The sequence below is a fragment of the Gymnoscopelus braueri genome (genome assembly GCF_963280865.1).
Source record: "Gymnoscopelus braueri genome assembly, chromosome: 10".
Classification (NCBI taxonomy): domain Eukaryota; kingdom Metazoa; phylum Chordata; class Actinopteri; order Myctophiformes; family Myctophidae; genus Gymnoscopelus; species Gymnoscopelus braueri.
Window position 1 is genome coordinate 37,792,799 of NC_137611.1, and position 23,045 is coordinate 37,815,843.

Consider the following 23,045-nt stretch of genomic DNA (forward strand, 5'->3'; position numbering starts at 1 on the left):
AGATTCACTAAACATGACAAGCTTGTGAATAAAACGTAGGACAGTTTGTACCTCTTCATTTATTAATGACTTATTTTCAGTTAAACCAAGAGTTTATTTTTCTCTCCGTTCTAAATCATATTCAACAACACAGGTTGCCAGATGAAATTGAAAAACAGCAACCAAGTGAGAAATATATTGGGGTCGTGGTTGTTTTGCTTGGTTCTAATTTCTCAATGAGCATGAACTTCGTTTTCAATTAAACAATTACACGATGCAATTATTTCCGGTAGGGTTTAATTGTGTAAGGTACTCAATAATCACTTCCTACTCACAGATGGGGTTTAAAAAATGGTTTCTCTGTATTCAAATGGTTTTGGTAGATCAAAGCCACATAGGTTATGTGGAAGCTTGCGACGGGAAAACAGCTCACATATCCCATCTGTCTTGACTTGGGACAATATGGACATTCTTATGGCAGTAAAAGGATATTCATGGGAAATATAACTGCTCTGGTAACACTATGCCTAATTTTCCTGGGGAAAGGTTTTCAAATTGTGTCAGCAGATGGCGAATGCATGTGGGCGGACAAGCCACAGTGGCAGCAAAATATGTTCAGTGTTGAATTAAACTAGCCCCCTGTCCCCTCAGTGACTATGGAAATTAGTCTACATGTCAAATGCCGCAAACTAAATTGGAAATTTAAATCAAGTCACAAAGCAGTATTAAAATAAACAGGTTGTGGAACGGGAGCAGTACTCTGAGGCAAAGTTATGATTCAAATTTTCTGTAACAAGGTGAGTGAGGAAGGCGGCATCAAATCTTAATGGATCAAATTGGCTAGGATGTGATGTTTGCTTACTAAACTCCATATGAATTGGAATCTGAATCTAATAACACACACCTCCTTCATCTGCTGTACTGATTGACTCACAAGGCTCTACAACATAGTTTTCCTGTATGAATTTTCATCTATTCCCGTTCCTTTGTCCAGTCCAGCTAGTGACTCATAAAAAGTCAACGGCCTCCCCCCCTAATAATGCTGACAGAGACAGAATAGCTTTTTCTGGCAATATTAACCTGTAGGCTTTCAGTTGGTAGGGCAAACAGGCCAGTAAAAACCCATCAATCTACATTATTGGCTCATTGAAGGGCTGGATGTGTAGCGGACCAAAACCCCAGTCTGGGAGGAAATCCTTTTTAATGGAGGTCTCCCTTTACATGAAGTCTGAAATAAATGTTTCCCCCATTCACCCCTATGGTGGACCTTCCATTTATCATCCACGTATATGCGGCGCAGTCCACACACTATCATTTCCTAATTTAAAGCCTAACTGACAAGATATTTCCACCTCACGCAAGTCCAAAGATGAAAATAATGACAGCAGACACAGGCGGGCAATGACAAAAACACACCGTAACCTTGCTTTACTCCCAGGGAGAGTACAAAATATTCCCCATCATGCAAATGTTACTGTGAATAATGAGTAGTGAAAGAAACGACCCGTAACCTGAACTCCAAAAATAATTCTCGCCCAAGTCTCTCTGGCCTTTTTTCTTTTGACAACGGGGCTACTGTGGGACCGCATGCACACCCAGTGGAGGCAGCCCTGTCCTGGCACCGCCATTCGTTACGCTCCTGGATTCCTATTACTTCAGAGAGCTTGGTTGGCTGGGAAATCCATCTCCTGGGTGTCAGGTTTATCAAACTTCTACACAAAACGCCACCGATGGGAGGGAGGGGAGCATGGTCATCCAAGGAACCCCTGGAGAGGCGACTGTGTCCTTACCTGAGACCTGCTACTACAAAGCCCCAGCATGTGGCTCTCTAATGGCCGATTTAGATATGGTCACGCATCTGTGTCATGCACTGTAAAGTATTGATCTATAAGCTCACAACGCGTGTAGATCGGCAATATTTTGATATGCAACACTGGCGCGCCAGTATGAAATTAATTAGGGTTAATAAGGAGGCGGAGGGGCGTTTGTAATGGAATGTTAATCCGCACTTGACCACATAGGGCTGGCTGCTATTTGGTTTTATTTACGAAAGAAACATTAAAGCTTCATTTTATTTATGGTATTTATGTATTAACTATATGTTGTTACATGGCTGCCTCTCTGGATATATTGGGGCTGAAGGAAAAGTCCATGTTCCAAGATGAACATGTATGAGAGATGAAATATTTGACTGTACGGAGACATTGCCATAATCATATGTTAAAGTAATACTAGGTAAATTTTTCAATAAAACTAAAGTTAAATTGTATATCTTTTGTGAGTGGCAAATGTTTCACAACACCCACTCAATGAATTTCACCCCCGAAAGCCTTTTATTTATATATTTTCTATTGAACGGTGTCGGGGGAGACTCTCCCGCGAAAATGCCGTCATCTGGCCGGAAAACGGAAGCGGAAATGCACCGGTTTCCTGTTTGGCCAGGAACTACCGCACCGGTTTCCTGTTTGGCCAGGAACTACCGAGATTGTATGATTTGAAGATCAAAAAACAACAGAAAAAGAAAACACAGCTCACGGTAACTAAAGCTCCACTGGCTAAGAGAAACGATCCACAGATCGTATAAAACAATTAAAAGAACGCTTTTTGAAACGCTTCCGTCTTCCGGTGAAAACAAATGGAATTCTGGGTAACAGAGGAATAAACGAACGGCCTGCAGTGACGCTAATGAACAGCAGAGGCTGCTAAAAATCGTTATTTGTGGACCTGCATTGTATAACTTTAATGCTCTTCTTCCCTTTCTTTTTTTCTATGGAAATAACGATACGATGGGAACTATGCACGAAAAATAATTTCACCCACTGTTTTACTTATGTAAACCTGTGATGTGACAATAAAGATTCTGATTCTCACTTCTCACTTCTTTTAAATGTAGCCCTGTCGTTGGCAACACAGTTCAACTCTAAGAGAGTACATTTGAGTTACAAAAGGATGAATTAATACTGGATTTTACTGTGTAGCATGACATCCCATATACATAACTAGGGTTGGGCTGGTTACAATATATTTCATAATCATGCGATTGATGGTCATCGACACATGCCAAAATTTGTCATAATCACCATTTGTTCATGTATTTGTCAGTGAGTAGCACTACAAGAGCAGCACATTCCATTCTAAACGGAGAGTGATTCATTTTCGTGTGGCCTATACAGCTACCCCTGTAAACTTCCCTACTCCAAGCTACCGTGTACTGGGCAAATGGCTCTGTTCTGTCCTTGTGTTGTTCTCCCGTTGTTTTAGCTATGCAGGTCAGCATGGGGCACCGTGAGTTACTAACCGCCTCACTCAAATTGTAAGTAGTAGCATTATCTGCATGTAAACCAGCCTCAGTGACCTTCCTGTGTGCTCTAAATTTAATAGGGCATTTGACAGGGCTCTCTCTGTGCAACAGGGCTTAAGCAGTGGGAAAATGTCACTTTTCTCCATGAGCTGACATAATAATAAGACACGTTAAGATGCAGCTAACTTCACTTGACATAACCACTTAAACCCTATTTTATAGTTTGTTATAAATTGGTGTCACACAGCACACAAGATCTGATATTTTCACTATTTTAGACCATTTAAAAAAAAATCTTTGGACATTTTTTAAAGTTTAGAAAATTCTTGCCTAGAATGACATGCCCAAATTAAATAATACCTGCATGCTGGCTGTGTCAGCTGACTGATCTGCAAAATAACTTATAAATGACCCATAAATGACCCACTCATCTCAGAAAGCAAGCATAATGTCACACCGCTCTTGTGCATGTCCATCCTTTTTGTTATCTGCGCAAGTAAGCAACAGTTTGATAATGGTTTTATCAAAAGAGAAAAAAGGTAAAAGAACGAGACTTTCTATCTCCTTTAATTCCCTGTCCTTTTGCAGGCTGCTTTGGAATGGACTAACCAAAACAGTAGTTAAGACCTAATTGAGCTCATCACTTATTCTTAATCTTTAATAGCCTACACGATAGGTCTATATCTCTTTAGGGAACATTACTTTCACAATTAATGTCCATGAGGTTGAAGAGGCTATAGTTATTTGCTCAGTGCAAAATAGAGGAAACTGTAATAGAATTAAGCCCAAATACAAAATAAACAGCTGCTAACATTAGGTTTCATATAAACACAATGAAGTGTCTTACTTCCCATCAGTACTCCTCCAATAGGCTGCCAATTCACTAAACATTGAATACAGCTTCATCAAAGTATGTGAGTATGTTTCGAATAAAACGGATTGTTCTGCCGCTTTCCTGCTACATATAGTAGTAGTCTACTGCAGCGGGTCCAAAATGGTGTGCCGTGAGACAAGTCCATGTATGCCATGCGACTTTATGACAACCATACATTATTATTGCAATATACAACCATACAGGAATTTAGGAATTATTTTATTCAATTTACTATATCAGTACTTTGTGCACTCTCATTACCCAATACAGAGGCAGATGATATTTGCTGTATTATTACATTTGCTCAATATATGCCAGTCAGGCCATTGACTGTCAACGGGATGACCAACCTTTACTTCAACAACAAATAGGACCATGGTGTAACATACAACAGAATAGACCTTTAGAATTATGTTGTTCTTTTATAGCAAAACCCTAAAGCCTGATTTAGACTTCATCGTACAACAATTTTGCTCACTGAAAATAACAGATTTTCAAATAATGAAATGAAATGTGGTTATTTGGGTGAGCAATAAAATAGAAATTATTCTTAAAAAACTGGTGTGAACTGACCACCAAGTGGGTGCTGCAAAGAGCTAATGCACGCCACGTAATGGGGCAATTGAGGTTTCCCCACTCCCCGAGACAGAGACACAAATCCTCGAGGCCTATCTCTTCCGTTTGCACCCCTGCATCAATAATACAGACTGACACACACAAGATACTCTCAAGGAGAGCCAGTCACTTTGCTTCGCCAGAGTGCTTACCGTGGAATAAACAAATGAGAAGTGACAATCCTTGTGATAGTCCATACATCCTCATGAATAAGATACATGCTCTCCTTCACTCTCCACACCGTAAGCACTGCTCATATGCTATTCTGGCTGGTGTTGTTTTCTTCAACAGATGACATTAACAACGTAAATAATATTGTTGGAGTATCAGTCCCAAAAGATTTACAACTAGTTCAGCATAATGAGCCTGAGGGATCATTTCAAAATGCTATGTGATGTGTGACAGTCATAATTGAGTGATATAAATAGATCTGATGTGTTGATCATTTGAGAGAGCTTGTGAAACAGCTTTCATGAGTTTCATACAGATCTGTGAGAGCACAAAAAAGCAGCGGCGTATGACTCCCACTGGGACCTCCTAACAGGAGCAAGGGAGAAGAAAAAGGGTGTATTACTGCACATAAGAAATGTTTTACAAAAAAGAAATAAAGATAAGGTAAGATAGCAGGAACAAAACAAATACATTGATTCTGTGATAATAATAATAGAAAGAATCCATGTCCCTGTTTTTGTTTTTCTTCTAAAATTGTAAACAGTCAGAACAGTAGATGCAGTACATCAGATATCAGATACCCATGCCCACTTGATACAGCCTGAACTCACATGTACCCCTGCTAGACAGAGGTAGAATCACCTCACACAAAACATTAAAAGTCTTTATCATTCAAACGTGTTTATGGACTGTGACATCAAAGTCCACGGGCCAATCACAGCACTTTTCTGAGCCCAATTATTCAGAAAGCCCCAGACCACAGAAAATCCACTGAATTTTCAAAGTTCAGTTTTTTGGGGTGTAATTGAGGTCAGAAAACCTAAACAAAACCCCCCAAAAAAAACAAAAAGACACTCATTTTATACAATTTGATTGGAGATCAGAAGAATAATGGTTTTAGTTCTGATGTTTACGTATATGATACTCAAGTATTACAAGTATTTGAATATTCTGAATCTGTATTTTATTAATTTAATTTTTGACCAACATCAATGTATGTCATTTTAAGAGCTCTGACCATCTACTTTCTGCACTGGGTGCGCATGCTGTGTTTATGGTTTTAGTGACTTTTTTATGGGTTTAATGCAACACCACTTGAATGACAGTGTAAAACTAAAACCAAACCTTGCAGTAAGTAGCAAAAGAAGAGGAAAGGAAATTCTGTCGGATTCAATAGGTTTCTGCAGCTTTTCTCTACAGCCTCTAATTAGTTGAGACATTTTACTTGGTGGCTGGGCATTTCAGCCATGGGGGGCTGATATGGTAGGTTGCACTGAACTCGCTCGCAGGACAAAGATGCCATATAAAAGGCTGATTCAGGAATCTCTATCCCGTTGCTCTCCTCAAATTATGTAAAACAAGGCCAAATAACCAAGAACAAAGAAGACAATCTGTGACACAAGGTCATGCTGGCTGTATGATTCCTATTATGGCTGACATGGGGAAAATATTCTTAGCAAAAAGCCAAGGTGGTTTGGTAAATGGACATCATAACTACATCAAAGTGGGTAAAATAATGATACAGGCAATTTGCAGACACCAGTGGTGATCGTTTTAACATTTCGCACAGGTTTACTATACCCATAATAGTAATTAATTTGCAGCCGGGGCCTTGATAGGGATGTTCATTAGCCTATTGCTGAGACAAACACAGTTGATGGATTAAACAACGAAATATAATGAGATGCTCAAACATACATCCGTCCCAGTTGTGGAGGAAGATCAAAGTGTGGCTTGAGGGCCTGGTGAATCCAGTGAGCGGGATTGCTGCAGCAGAGCTCCAAAAGAACAAGTGCTGGACAAGGCGATATGACATCAGAGGTTGGCACAGCATTCCCCCAGGCAAGTTCTCTGTCAAAACTGTCAGCCTGCCTTCCAACCATGGAAGTGCAAAGACAGAGGGCGCAACATTCCTCTTAGAAATCCCTTACACTGGAAGTGAGCCTACAGTAAGTGTCATTTGGTGCCATGCCACCTTAGAGAAGGTGTTTTGATGAAAAGAGAAAAGGGAAAACATTTGAATCTGGGATATTTTTTTTTAAGATGCCACCCCGGCATGTCTTCTTCCAACGGTGAGAACCATGAAGCATGCCAGAGAAGAGGCATGAAAAAGGTTCCAGGAAGCAATTAGCACCGGTGGGCCTGGGTTGCTTCTGAACGGGCGGAACAAGACACCATCACTGCCAGGGTTCAAGTTTTTATTCCTAACGGGGCCACGCATACAAAAAAATAAACATGTACTGTATTCTAGAGGTATTGCATGGCACCTCAGATAAACAATGTCCTCCAAATGGCATGTGATTCAGTTAACCCATTCAATCCGGGAACGCATCTGTGTCATTTTAGATTTTTTAGCCGTAACCATCTCAAAATATTTTGTTCCAGGGACCCCCCGAAGGAAAGATTTGAGTTAAAAATGTATATATATATATATTCAAAGATTTGCACACATTTTCACGATATTTCTTTTCAAAAATAGCAGATCTACAAGCTCATTGCTTTTTAATAGGCAAAGACAGCTAAAATGACACCGATGCGTTCCCGGATTGAATGGTTTAAGGAAGTAGCTGAAGGTTCTGAATGCAGAGCTGGAGGAACCGAACGTCAAATACGGTCCTTCAAAACATGGATGATGAGTGCGTACCACTCAACCTGCTGTTGAAACGCTTTCCTCAATGATATACATATTTTCTGGCTGATGGATGGCCTGTCTGACTGTACTGATGCACACACTGTAAAGAGACATATGTGCTGACAACGCATCTTTTAGCTGCATACATACATAGCTTTCATTGGAAGCTTTTATACATACAAGACTGTTCCCCAGCATATTTCCAGCAAAAGCATGCACGGAGCAAAAGCATGTCTATGGAGAACTGTGGAGGGTGCCTGATGGACTCCCAGCAATTCCTACAAGCAGCGTATTACTCCAGCTGTGTCTGACATTTTGAAATTCAGCAGTATATGCGATAATCTTTTGCATTTATACTTTCTTAGAAAGTACAAATGCAGACTTACTACTGTTTTATTTTTGTGTTTTTAAGTGTGTTAACTTTTTGTTGATTTTCTTTCTTCTTTAAATATTATATATATATATATCAACCAGGGATACCTACAATATACAATTACAATTTAGGCATTTAGCAAACACTCTTTATCCAGAGCGACTTACAGTAAGCACGGTAAACACATACATCAAATGTGTAGTGCCTCAGTAATCTAGGATCATGGTAAACCAAGAACCTAGCATCAGTCTAAACTGTATAATTTTTTTTTTTTTAAATCTGTCCTGGCTAAGAATGCAGCAGGACAAACAATATCTTAGGTGTACATGAGCAAAAGCACTCAGAATAATCAGAATAACACTAACAACAGTAAAGAAAGTGAAGTACTATGGTATTGGCACATTTACTGGACTCTGTGAGAACATCAGGGTAGGAGGGGCATTGGTACATTGACTTGACACGCTGAATAATTCCCTTAATGTGTCCAAATCCACAGAGGAATGCGTGAAGATTATGTCCGTGAGAAATGGCATCCACGACTGCATGGCTGCCATAGGAGGACTTGTTACTGCCACTCTTATGGAGCCACGGCATGACCAATCCATTCAACTTCCTACTGGAAAACAACACAAGGGCCGAATCTGGGGGAAATTCAGCATCTGCGGCTGTGTCGCAGTATGCAACTCAGCATACCATTCACTGACCTATGATATGACACTACACCATGTTCAAGACCTTCATAAATAAAATAAGTGGATGAGTGAGGGATGAGCAGAAAGAGAGCGTAAACTAGGATACAAGGGCAAGGGGGATGGGGTGGATGTGGGGGCTTTTGTTTGCCACATTTTTCAGGGGCCTATCGGAAACAGTCTAATGCTGTCCATCAGAGGCGAAGGGCCAGAGAATAGACTGGCCTATTTATCTAATGAAGAGGTCATGGGGAAGGGGAGGTGGGTAGTTGTGGGTGCTTGGGGCGTAACCATGCCAAGATTGCAACTGGCCTCTATAGTTGGATGGCTTAATACTGAGGAGACAGGTGGTCATATGGGTCACGACCATATGGCAAATACATGGCAATGGTAGGGCGAGGCTAGGGCATGGCATAGTGATTCAAACAAACACACTGACTTGTGTCAATCAACCACCATGTGTCCTGTTCATGATGTATTCTTAAGTAACACATTAAACCCTGCCTCTCAAGATTCAGTTCAATGGCCCAAGTGTAATTATAGAAATGAATGCCACCCTAGAATAATGGAATTGAAAGGTCTTCACCTCACTCTAAGTACGTCTGTCTCTAAGTGTCCAGCTGCTTAATTCTATGTTATTATTTTTCGTAAGCACTTTGTAACATTATTTCAAGTGCTTTATACTGTATACAGTCAGTCATTATATTATTAGAGACCCACTGCTAGCGGGGTTAAACATGCCCTTGTCCAAGATGCAGACTGTGACAGCAAATTCCCAACGGAGCGTAAAGCATGTTGACACAAGGTATTGAAAAGAGACAATATCACTCATGGCCTGGGGGGCTTACTTTTGGAGAAGCCCCCCACCATCCCTTTACATCTAGCCCCCATATTCCATAGCTGCATTTGTGTGTGTGTGTGTGTGTGTGTGTGTGTGTGTGTGTGTGTGTGTGTGTGTGTGTGTGTGTGTGTGTGTGTGTGTGTGTGTGTGTGGGAGGATGGGTGGCAGACAATGTGTTGTACGGGCACTCTCATCTCATGCTGAAGGCTGTTAGTCTGAAGGTTTATTTTCTGCTACAAAAGGTTGGCTCTGCATGATGCTATTATTCATACAGACCTATATGTCCCTTCTGATATCGCCCAAAGGCTCTACCGCACGCAGAAATCAAAACAAAGCCAAATCTAGCCAAGGAATTAGGACCTTGAAAAATCCCACAGATTTCAGCAGCACAACTCTGAAGATGTTAGAAATGTAATGGACCCGAACCATGGGTCCATACTCTCACACTCTCTGAATTAAATTAAAACTGATGCGTTTACTGTGCAACTATTAGTCTGGCCCAAAGACAGATGCCCCATGAGCTGCTTTATATTCTTCTTTTCCATTTTTCTTTCCCTGCGCGCAGCAGCAAAAACAAAAAAGCAATGTAGTGGGTTTTTTATGTACATTTTTCAGGAGCAGTTGTGCAGAACTAGAGTGTAGCAAGAAAAATGGGCTCCACAAGTGGAAATTATACTTGCCAGCTCAACAACGCGAGGCACTTTTCACCTTGAGTGAAATAAAAAGCAGGTTTAAATGCAAGCCTATCCAGACAATTTTGTGTTTTAAGTGTTTTAAGGGGTGACACAAAATAGAACTCGTACAGCATGTGTGTGGGGGTGTTTATGTACGTTTATTGCACAACTTTGTTGAATACTCGATACTGATAGGTCAATCAAGACAGTCATGTCTGTTATTTCATGAGCGAACTTCTGTTCTGAAAAACAGACCAGAATTCTGCTTCTGCCTGTGTTTAGGTTACTATCTATAGTATCTAAGTGTACACTTGTAAACTAATAAAACCAATATTGTGTCAAATTATTGATTTTGTTCCTAAGTAGCGTTGATCTTGGTCCTACTTAAACCTGTTTGGTTTATTTTGCTATAATGACTGCCTCACTGAACATTATCACTTACTTCCCTAAGCTTTGTTGTGAATGGCCTATTTCAGTAGTTACCAAAAAATGGGTTGGGATCCATTTTCAGGAAGCATTTTTATTTATTTATTATATATTATAATTATTTCTATTGCCTGAAAAGTAATGGTTTTGGCAGCAATGAAATGCCAACTATGTTAGAAAAGCTTGGTAACTTTATGTCCAGTTACTTGATGGGCCATTTAATTTGAATGAACACATCCAGTAAATCTGTGGGATAATGGAGATGCTTATGTTTCAGTGTTGAGTTTGTCGGGAAAGCAGAAGGAGGAAATGGGATACTGGCACATGGCTGGCTGATTGCGACACACTGAGGGAGTGGCTGTTGCATGTTGTTGCTGTCAGGTGTATTTCCAAAACAGTTACTTTTCAGGAAATTAAAAAAGAACCTGTGTTTCAATGGATTCAATGAAGTTATTATTTAGTCACAAGCTCTTGTTCATACTTTGTTAAAATCTATCTATAAATGCACATCTGTTTGTGTGTCCGTCTTTCCCACGAATATTTTGAGAACCGTTCGTCCAATCGACTTCAAACATGGCTTGTGTTTCGCCAAGATATATTAGCTACGTCATTGTTTGTCCGTCTGTGTCCTTTTATGCCCATATTGAGTACAGAAGTCATGACGTCAAACCCAACGTTTTATGTATCTGAAACATAAGAGTAAAAAAAGGCCCTTGTTCACCAGGGCAAGCCTGAAATGTCTACATTAAACATTACAACCCCCCCCCCCCCCCCAACGGCCACTTGGCCCTTCAACAACCCCCAAAAAAGGAATTTACAAGATTTCTGCTGATATTGCTCTTTTGAATAGACCATAGACATTTTCACAAAGCTAGAGTCAAGCACGAGAAATAAATCGACCTAACCTCATTTCAATATAAATACTAATGGCTTCACAGAGTGGGAGAATATCTGCATGAAATACTTTAAATGACAACTCATATCTGACATGACTTACAATAGTGCTGACGGGTGCTACTCCACCTAAGGTGGCATGTGGTTCTTGTGGTAATGCGGTAGGTGACACATCGCAGCAATTAGGTATAACATCTGCAAAATGGCTAATGCTGTCACCATGGAAACACCTGTGTGATTGATGGCTTTGTTAGGAGAAGTAGTTATACACCATTAAACTTGTGTAATAGTGCATGGCAATCATCTCAATAACCATGCGCAAAGCAATTACCAAGTCATTAAAAAAAGGAATAGGCTAATACAACATGGTTTTGCACTAGCCAAAGATTGACATGCCATAGACCAGCTAATCTAAGTCTTTTTTATGACTAAATCAATCTTTTGTGTGTTTAGTATAATAAAAACTGACTTGATTAATACTTACGAAATGGGTGTACATGAAAATGTCTTGCAATGTCTAGGTCAACCCTTTGTGCATCCATTTCTTTTCTTTCTAAATGCATCTCAACAACAACATAAGGCCTAAATATGTGTCTTCTATGGAGGACACTCCTTTATCCAATACAATATATGTTTGAACAGTGTAAGCTAGAAGTATTTGCTTGGGATAATGTATTCACTTTTGTCTTAATGTAATTTCACTGAGAGGGGAACATAAGAGAGAGGGCTCGTACGAATGAATACACTGTCCTTCAGTGCATCAGGGCAAGGACAGCGCACCAGCATAGAAAATGACTGAGACAATCCACATTCAGATGAGAGAAAGGAGACGGAGTGAAACAGATGTGCTGTTGTTTTTGACGGAACGGCATGCGTGCACGGTTCTCTCTCACACACACACACACACACACACACACACACACACACACACCCACACACACCGCAAACCCACAAACACAAAGCTTATACGTAGACACATGCATACACAGCAGCGCCACTCAATCATTTTCGTCTGGGGCCAATCCATCTATTGCTGCTTGACTGGGATCCAATCACCATTCCCAACAGGGCCCGAATGAAAGAATGGCGGACAGCCTGTGGAGAATACCCACTCCCTCAGAGTAGATTGATGAGCCAGATCTCAGGCTGGCTCACCAGGCATCACATATCGAGATGAACATGTAAAAAGCTCTGATGCTGTACACCGCTTTACAAACAGACCCCCAACTTGTACGCTGTTCACCAAATGTTTGTCGCCTCAAAACATTTTGCTATTCAACCATCGGAAATGTATAAAGTTTCTGCATCTTTCCTCTGCCTCCAGCTAATAACACTCAGCTGGCTGGATTTGATTCCCTCTACTTCTATGCTCTTGTAAATGAAGAAAACATGTTGAGCACAGTGGAAAAGAGCAGGATTTAAACCGCAACAAAGACAATAAAAAACAATGGGGAAATTTCAACACTGAATGTCAAATGAGAGGGCTTAATTAGTGATAATTAGGATGCACTTCTAAAGACCACAAGGCTTCCGTTTTTAATGATAACCCATGAAGGCGTTTCCTCTTAATTTATTTCTGTCAAATAAATTCTAATGGTGACCATATGTTCCGGGAGATGCTCAGTGGCCCATGTGAGCTGTCTGTGATCTGCCTGTATGTTTACTTTATTATGATGTGTAGCACACCAGTCTGTACTTTGTACCCCAGTGTATGCGTGTATGCTACATTTTGTGGGACACTGAGCCAACCAGGAGAAGAACAATTAGCCGAAACAAAATGATAACCTAAAGCCTATAAATGGCAGGTGTGGCAACAGTAGGCAATGTTTTACTAGCCATAGTGTGCGTCAATATTACACATTTTCAAGAAAGAAACTTGTGAAAGAAAAATACATATCATGTCTATTACATTGAGAGGTGATTGGGATTGATATGACTGATAAAATATGCAACAACAAAAAACAAGTCAAATTAATCAAAGACTGCATGGTGAAAAACAACATATTACATAGTTGGGCAACAGCTGCTTGGCTGGAGGATGTTTACTTGTCCTGCTAACCAGCATTCTGACACATGCAGCCTAAATATTGCCTTATGTGGTGCGGCCCTCAGGCACTAATGACATTTTCTTCTCCTGACTTTCCGAGATCAGTAGGGGCCAGAATAATTCCTGCTCTACCCTGGTTGCTAATTTAAACACTGTCAGGATCAGGCCCTGTGCATGGACTCCAACGGCTCACCCAATGTCAGCATCTCACACGGGGCATCGGACTGTTTCTGAGCTCAGAGTCAAATGGTAGCAGCATGGTTGCTCCCTGCTAATGCAAAAAGGCAAGTGCTTGTATTTTGAGCAGTTCGCCAGGGGGAAGGGGGGCAGGAGAGACGCCTCAGGAAAGACACCTACTGAGCATGATCCTTCGACTGCCACAGAGCTCATTAACATCTGGAGTGAGCCTTCTGGCATTGAAAACACCAAACAACTCCGTCTCCCTACAGTGATGCGGCTGTCACATTTAATGGCAGAGAGAACCTTGAAAGCATCACACAGAAAAAATAAATGTGAAATTTCATGACTTTTAGAGTCTACTTTGGATATGAGCACTTTGTCGAGCACACAACAGGTTTTTAAGTAGCCTGCATTCAGCTCACTCTTGCATCTATAGAGATGCATTATGCAGGAACTACTTTCTATTCATGCAACCAGACTGTCTTAACTTGGTAAATGCCTTTGTACTGATGTCAACATGCCTCAAAGCTGTCATATTGTCGATTTATAAATAAATATAGCGATACTATAATAGAATTACAGTATATCGAATAATCAGTATGTAATATAATACACCACAGTATCCAATTCTGTCATTTGTGTTTTCAGACTCCAAGAGCGGTTAGCTCGAAACGTCACAGCAACTTTTGGTGCAATAAAGCATCTGTCATATTGGAGCCCTCAGTGTGCAAGCGTTGATTTTATTTTTATTCTTGCACTGATCGTCACTCAGCACCTGCACAACTTTGGGTTTGGGATGTGCATGTCGTTTTTTTCTTCTTCATGTTTTCAGACTTGGGTCATTGTGGCTCATGCACAGGAAAGGTTTTATGAGCCATAACTAATCCAAACCGCCAATAAAGAAAATAAATGTATATCTGTAGGTGACTGTTAATGTGTAATGTTTTTCTCTAATATGTTGAAAGCGTTCCAAGACAGTAATGTGATGAGGTAATATTGTACAGCAATGCGGAGACATTTCCCTTGGCTAAATACCAAGGATAGTGGTCTGATATAGTAATCACCAAGACACTTCTGAATGTATCACGCTCACACATACATTAGCCAGTAACTCATATTTAAGGTTGTCACACATCCAAATAAAACACATGCCGTCTATTTATCAAACCAGACGGACTGACATATTCTTAAGCATGAAACATTTGTTGGTAATTAACATCTGTGAGAGAAACATACTCTAGATGAGAGCCTGCGAGAGAGAGAGATAATTAGCAACACGCTAGTTGAAAGTTGAAAGGCCCAATTTTCCTCAAACACCCTCTGTGAAATATCTATCACTGACAATCCCAATTAGGGGTTTGAAAGTATATTCACTGGCGGTTACTAATACAATACTGTTTTATTTATTACATTTTTAGCTTTTTACCCTTGTTCTCCCCAATTTAGTTGTTATGCCAATTGATTCCTCCCCACACACATTACTGTGTGTTGTCACTGCTGTTCTATCCTACTGGTTCAACTGCCAGTGAGGAGCCCCACTGGGACGTAGTAGTCGTAGAGCCTTCGTCCTACTCCTCCCGCACACATCCCCCTCCCCGCCCGGCTCCCCTCCTCCGAACACGGGCCAATTGTTTTAGTTGTTTTAATTCAGCATGATAAAAGGTCAGCCACTGCTATGGTCTTCTCTTTGATCTGCTGGCCTGGATGATTGCTCATCTACTGCCACCTGAGGTTAGTTTCAGGCGCTAGTCGATTGAAAGCATCCTCCGTCTGTAAGCATACTGGAATGATCCATGAGCTCACCAGAAGGGGAAGTACACACAGTCCTTGACCATGACATGCTGCTTCAAATGCAAATGAGCCTCTGGATAATGGGATAAGTCAGCAATGAATGTGCAAACGACCACAAGTAATTTTTTGCTTATCTTTTTTGTTTGTTAAGCAGACGTTTTGGAGGACTCCGGCCAGTTGCTTCCTGAGCTAGATATGAAGGTTACTAGCTATTATGGGATTCTAGACTTATCTCAGTTCAAAAGAGTGCAAAATATGCAGCATGTACTGATTCATATCCGTATTAATCTACAGAATTAGCATTACTGACTTTAGTGACTTACTGGCGTAAACCAATTTCTCAAACCTTCAGCGTCACCAAGCAATGCCTGTTTTTATCGGCTCGGTTTTTTTATCAGCTCTGTCTGACCCAGAGTTTCACCTAAGACAGAGTCCATAGGTCTCCAATAAGTGTTTTCAATTAAAAAAGCCTAATCTTACTTTGTTTTCTCTTGTGTGTATGTGTATTTGTTTGGTTCAGGTTATTCTGGCAGCAAATTAAATGTCCATGCACCACATTACTTTAAGATCAAAGTGCCTCAGCTTTGTGCATAAGCTACAGAAACAGAGATAAGACCCATTGCAAATGCAAAGGGAGAAATATCTCTTGTGGCCAGACCCTTCCAAATGTTTAGTTTGTGTTCATGTTCAGGAAACTCTCCAAGGAAAACACTTAGGTTCACTACAATGTCAGCGAAAGTGTGAATATGAGACAGAACATCATTTCTTGACAGCATAAGCAGATGGTGGAAAAGAAAACTACATTCGGTGACATCTGCAATAAACAATCTGTGGGAAATAGGACAGGAAGGATGCTAGAGAAGTAGGAGACAAGGATACTAGGGTCCTATTCTTAAATCCTAGACTATGTCTGGTTGTGTTATGGTATGTTTTCAAAAAGAAAACAAAAGAAGAAAAAAATACCCTAGTTAAAAGTTGTTTTCCAGTTGGTTTGGCCCAGATTCCCAGTATGTTGCTTTTAGCTTCAATCTCACTAGCTTTTCACACGTTTTAACATTTCCCAGTACTGCTCAAAATGTCTGTCAATGGGTGCTCGTTGTTGCAGGGGTACTGTCCACCACCGCACAGTCTAGGGGTTCGGTTCGAATGCAGCTTGGATGAGCATCTATATGAGGGAAGCCAGGTGGTAAAGATTTGTGCGACTAGTCGAATTGTCTATAAAACAGTGCTGCCCTACTAAAGGTTTGGTGATACATATACATACATTTAGATTTTGCATCCAATTACTGCCATGTCTTAATAACATGTTTTTTTTAACAAGCACAAAATGTGTCAAATAAGTATTACACGGCGATTTACGGCCCTGTCACACCGATTTACACAGTGCTGGTCAGCAGCCTGGCATTGTGGATCCACTTCCTGACGTTCAAGGTGAAAGTAAAGGGTGATTTATACTTAGTTGCGTGCCAGTGTCACACATCAAAAATAGCTGGTCTACAAGCTCACTGCCCGAAGCAGCGTGACGCGTTGTGAGCATGTAGATCTGCTATTTTCTGGGTATGACACGGCACGCAACAAAGTATAAACCAGGCATAACGCTGAAGGTAGCCAAAAGCAACCCTATATTAACTAGTTTACTGCAAGCTGTGCCTACTGTGATCCCTGTCAATCTGAAAAAATAATACAGCTCATCACACAGATGAGCGTAAGAGTCATGCTACCACTCAGCTTTGTTAAAGGCAAAGGTAAAAACAGAAAGAGAGGATTGAGTACATCGTTGCTGAGCACATCCCTACCGGGCAGGGATGTGGGAGAGCAATCTTTGTCACTGCGCTAGCGACTCCTATGACTGCGGTGGCACTTGTTGTCAGTGAGGGGTGTTGAACGGGAGGAGTAGGACAGAGGCACTAAATCCTCCTGGGGGCCTCCTCACTGGCAGGTGAGTCAGTAATGTACAGCAGTGGCAACTAAAGTTCTCAACGGGCCGGCCCGGCCCGGGCCCAAATGAGTCGAAGCCCGAGCCCTACCCAAGCCCGATCATAATTACATTAATCAGCCTGAGTCAGGCACAATCTGAAATAAAAATAAAAAAGTGGCGGCTGCGCATTGGCAAATGCTCACATAGCACTACGGGATGAGGCTGAGAGAGAGATATAGAGAGAGTTTGAGAGAGCATCACATAATAATGCACGTGAGAGAGAGACTAACCAACTGCTACAGGTAGTCTGTGAATTTATTTGTGAGGAGCGTGGCTCTGTGTAGTGGACACAAGAACACATGCACGTGCGCGCACACATAAAAAACATGACTCACCAGTCCAGTCCAGTCACCACTACTGCAAATGGACAATCAAAGAGAAACCTTGTCCGTGAGGGTGCTGCACAGTATATTGATGACCTCCGCCATGCTGCACAAGACAAGCGCAGACTCAGGAAGGAGAGAGCAACCACCAAACAGGTCCAACCCAAACCCACCACTACATTACCCTGTCCACACTGCACAAGAATAATCAGGTCCAGAATCGGCCTCTATGCCCACCTGAAGACCCACAAGGACCAAGAAGGAGGACAGTCATACTCGACTAGAAGTGACCGCCGATAATGATGGTGTGTTTTCCCTTTTTAATGATACCAAAATATACGCTACTGTACGGCAAATGGCAATTGATTTATTGTGCACATTCCCGGCTGTTTGATATTAAGTTAGAGTAGTACAATATTCAAATTTGATCAGTCAACAGAAATGGGGTTCCAACCCCGGTTCCCTAATCTAACTCAACAATAAAATATTAATTAACTTAACTTCAGTGATTCATGTATTAATTATTTGTTTATTTTAATCATCATGAACAAACATCCTAATTTAATAACAACTGTGACCGCTTCATGTTTCCAAGATCTTCTATAATAACCTACCCAGTGTAATAACCTACTGGTCGGAGGAGGGTACTGCTTTCAGCACTGCTGAAAGAGTACTACTGTGGATCCTTCTCATTATATTACCCAGAATATCAAACCTTTTTTGGGCTGCTCAGGGCAAAGTGAGACACCACCCACCTCCGCAGTACCATCCGTTGCTATCCTCCCACTCCTGATCAAATCAAGTTTATAGTTCTGCTACTTCACCTTTTCTTGCTCCATCTGCTGGTGTACTTTTTCCAATGCCAACTTCTTTTCAATCTCCACTCGTTTCATTTTATCAAGCTTCAACAGTAACATAAGCTTCTTCTTTTTGTTGTTCAAATGTCAAATTAGAGGATGCCAAAAACGGCGGAGACAACTCTAGTTGGATAGGGAGATTGCTCCTGAACAGTTGTACAAAAACATGCATTTCGGTTGAATTTGTTTTCATAATACTATTAACAGTGTCCTTCATAATAATGATCTGCTATTTTAAATAGCTACTCTTTTGTACAACGTACTGTCCCAAAACTTCTCTGTCGGAACCAAATACCATGGGCCAAGTCAACTCCCAAAAATGTGCCCTAGGCACCACTGCACCACAGGGACAGGAAAGACTTCTTTCTTGGGCTTTTTGTTTCTACAAAAAGTGCATTTTATGTTTAAAGGACAACTTAGTTTTTTTACGACCAAGGTTTATGTTTTAGATTGTAATTAAAGTAAATAAAAGATGAGTGTAATTTTTTTTAAATGTACTGCTTTCTATAGTTTTTGCAATTTTCGCAATCTTTTTTTACAGTGGGTGAGGGCATTCTGTCCGGTGGCAAAATATGTCTTTTTTTACACAATAACCCAGTGTTTTCTTTATTATTATTTACAGTAGCTCTTCTAGCCCCCAATAACTCACTTCTGGCCATCAAAGACCACAGGACCTTTTTTATTGTGTAAAAAAGGCATATTAGCCACCGGACAGAATGCCAACGCCCACTGTAAAAAACTATAGAAAGCAGTAAATGAAAAAAAAAATGACACTCATCTTTTATTTACTTTAATTACAAGCTAAAATATAAACCTTGGTTGTAAAAAACCAAAGTTGTCCTTTAAGGATCATATTTTCAGTAATTAGTGTAACATATTTCTTTGCGACAAAACGTACATCATTAATGGCTGTTCTTTTTAACAACAATATATAAGATTTGTCATTGTCAACAATTTCACGCAGGTCCCTAATAAATGTCTTACACCACCCCCCCCCCACACACACACACAGGCCAATCAGGAGCCGCGGGTCATTTTCTCCCGTTTGTGCACGGAGATAGGAGGCTTGCCAGACTGTGAAGCGAAGAGAGAACAAAAACGCTGAACGTAGCAAGCAGTCTGGATTCCAGGCTAGTGAATTACCACACTAAATACAAAATGAAAATGTGAATCTGCTTTTTTCCCTAAACATATTAATATCTCTGTTGCACTCCCTTTCAATTCAATTACCTTGGCCCACACAAGATGGAAAGGATTAAACATTCCCTGCAAGTTCTCTGACTAAGCCAAAATCACATGAGGTGGGTTAGCACAGAAGACTGCGCAGCAAAGCAAAGAAAGGGGGGGTTTAGGAAAACAAGCTAATCAACATGCACAGGCAGGAAGCTGTGCGAGTCCCGAGTCAAGCTGCCAAGCCGCTAGATAAAGATCTGTCTGACACGTAGCCTTTGAAATAATCCACTTGTAAGTACACACCAGTTAAGAAACATTAACATCCAGCCAGGGAAAGGTGATGTTCTGACATGGGTCTGGACAGAGAGGTTGAGGAGATGGGACACAGTGCGGACACCTAAGCCTGTCAGTTATTACATAATCGCCTGATCGCAATTATTTGAGATCGCAAACATTTTTGCATAATGTTGTGTTGTGGAAGTTGTAGATCTGCTATTCCGTTATTTCCACTATTTTTAAACAAATGTTGAGTATAAAAATGATTAAATATGGCCTAGTTTGGCATAGTAGATTATTTATTTTGATTATTGGTTATCGGTCGTTGACAGTAATTCATTTGTATATTTAAGTTATTTGCCTCGTGAAATTTTTGATTACAAAGCCAAAAAGTCAGAAATGTTCCAATGTTCAATGCCAAAACACAATTAAATTGTTAATCGCAATTGTTTGTATGACAATTAATCGTCAAGTAAAATGTCATGATCGTGACAGCCCTATGGACACCATGTGAGGACCTTTAGAGACAGACGGTCTTTTAAGATGCCATTCATTAAAAATCCAGAGCAACTGCTGCTAATGGTCTTGTAACAAGTTCCACGGGACTCCTTGGAGAGGCAGCCAGAGATAGCAGCTTCTTCTCTGCCTTCATGACATGTAGATCTTATGTAACAATGGGTGAGAGATACAACTGGGGTATTTTCTAATGGGGCCAGCCCTGCAATACTGGAAGCAGGTGATGTTGGCCTAAAACATTCCCTGTCAGTTTACATTTGAAACGCTCCACAAAGTAAGTCAGATCCGGTTTGTGCAACCCTTGTTTGTGGTCTGACTTTCCCACCCCCCTGTTTTGTGCCAGTCGCTGCACTCCCATTCTCTCTGCGGGAGAAGAAGAAGAAAACAATCGCGGGAAAGGGCATGCTTGATGTGAAAACATGTCGGTCACAATGTTGTTATTATCATTTAAGTTCTGTCAGTTAGTAATCCTTGTTGATTTAACACAGATGGTGATGCCTCCTTGAGGTTTAAGCATCAGGTGGTTTGTCTAATGCAAAGGCAGTAACATTGGCAGCCTATGTACTGACGAGGACAATCTTGAATGCCTGTTTGTTGAAGTTGTTTGTCAGGATAATGGCTTTGTGACAACTGGAAACTTTGAATTAATCCAGACAGCCTCAAGTGCCCAAAGGGCTAGAAACACTTTAAATCTAGAGTGTGGCAATTTATCAACAAAAGTAGTTGAAAATAGTTTTAGCAGAGCAGTAACATAGGACGACTAGAAGGATCCAAAGTAAAAAAAAAGGAAAATGAGATTACAGAGAAAGAAGAAAAAGGCAAATCAATCTGTAGTCTTTCATAAGACCTACGGTAGATATCCAAAAGAGCTTAAATATATTATTTGAAAGTGAAGAGTTTATTCTCTTCGTCTCCAAGATTAAAAAGAACAGAATCATTTTCCATTTCCTGACACAGTACTCCTACACTTCATTTCAAGGATAAACCTCATACTGTGTGTGTGTGTGTGTGTGTATATATATATATATATATATATATATATATATATATATATATATATATATATATATATATATATATATATATATATATATATAGGCCTGGCCTATACTTCTTGACAAAGAAAGATAAAGCTGAGAAAATTGCTTATCCTTGTGCTTGACGGGTTAAAACAATAGACTACTTTCCTCAGTCCACAACTTTGGCATCATAAATGTATCCCTCGGTTTCCTTTTGCTGTTACATGTACATGCTCAGAATATTTGAACCAAAGATGCAGAGATGGTGGGGAGTGGGGACATTTTTTTTGTGTGTGTTTGAGGGTGGGGGGCACCCATGTCCATACTGGGCAAGTGGTTCTAACTGCTCACCGCATCTTGAGCCATAAATCAGTGCCTTTGCCGACCTGGCCAGGAGCATTTTCAAACCCATTTGCTGCAGATAATGCCAGCTATTCGTCCCAAGCCCCAGGGACGAGGGAGCCAGCCTCATGAATCATTGTCCTCTTAGAGGAGCGGTGGCATGTATCTCACCTTGCTGTGTCCACAGGGTCCTCTTGACTCCTCCTGGTAGGCCAGAAAACAATGGAGTGGTGATGGAGGGAAGAATGTCTGGACACTCACCAAAAAAATAAAATAGTATACTGTCAAAATTCTGACTACAAGCAAAGGAGGTCAAGATACATGTGCATGTTAATGTATATATCCTGTACCCTACACAGGTTTAAGAGCAGTGGGCAGAAATTATAGATGCTATAGTTACGCTTTGAAGATGATTTGAATGGCATAGACTGAAGCCATGCACATCCTTTTTCTTTTTCCTTTTCCAATCCTGCCCCCCGCCCACAATCGTATGATTTAACATACTAATCTCGCCTGTTCCGGCAGAAATTCTGTACACTCCCACCTGCAAAAACAGTTTCCTATTATAATCTCCTCCCCTCCTTCCCCAAAAAAGGCAAATGACTTAATAAATTAGACTAAATATTAAAGACTAAAGAGCGCTTATCAGATAATTATATGGTTAAAAGCTGTATCCTGTACTATGTAACTTTTTTAGTGAATACAATGTTGATTTGTTCGATCTGTATGGTAGAGTATGTTAATACAATAGAACTTATACAGTGGAGTGGTGGTTGTATTTGGTCTACTGTGGGAGTGGTACTGCTTGAAGGTCAGGATCTATTCCCCCTGGTAAACATTTCAGCACTTGCGCAAAAGACCCAAGTTCGAATCCCAGGTAGAACATGAAAGTAACAGAGTGCAGTTTTAAGTCTAGTAATATTATATACCCTTAATATTTATATTTTCATATACAAGAGATAGTCTGGCTTGAGAAACTAGTGAATAGAAAACCTCATTCTGCTTTTTGAAGGCTGATGGAGTCCATGCCAAGAGACCGCACACTGCGGTATGAAAGAATTAAATGCAGCCTAA

The 23,045-nt window shown here is 40.6% G+C and overlaps 1 protein-coding gene across 2 annotated transcripts in view; it reads right to left on the reverse strand.

The window, feature by feature from the left end:
• The window catches only part of ptprfb (protein tyrosine phosphatase receptor type Fb), a 195,314-nt gene that overhangs the window by 157,842 nt on the left and 14,427 nt on the right, over window positions 1-23,045 (reverse strand). The window contains exon 1 of one of the 2 annotated variants that reach the window (XM_080440621.1): window positions 22,143-22,159. The exons of the other annotated variant lie outside the window; for it this stretch is intronic. The gene's annotated coding sequence lies outside the window, so the exon portion shown is untranslated. Of the gene's footprint in view, window positions 1-22,142; window positions 22,160-23,045 lie in introns of those variants that run through there. 2 annotated transcript variants of the gene reach the window in all.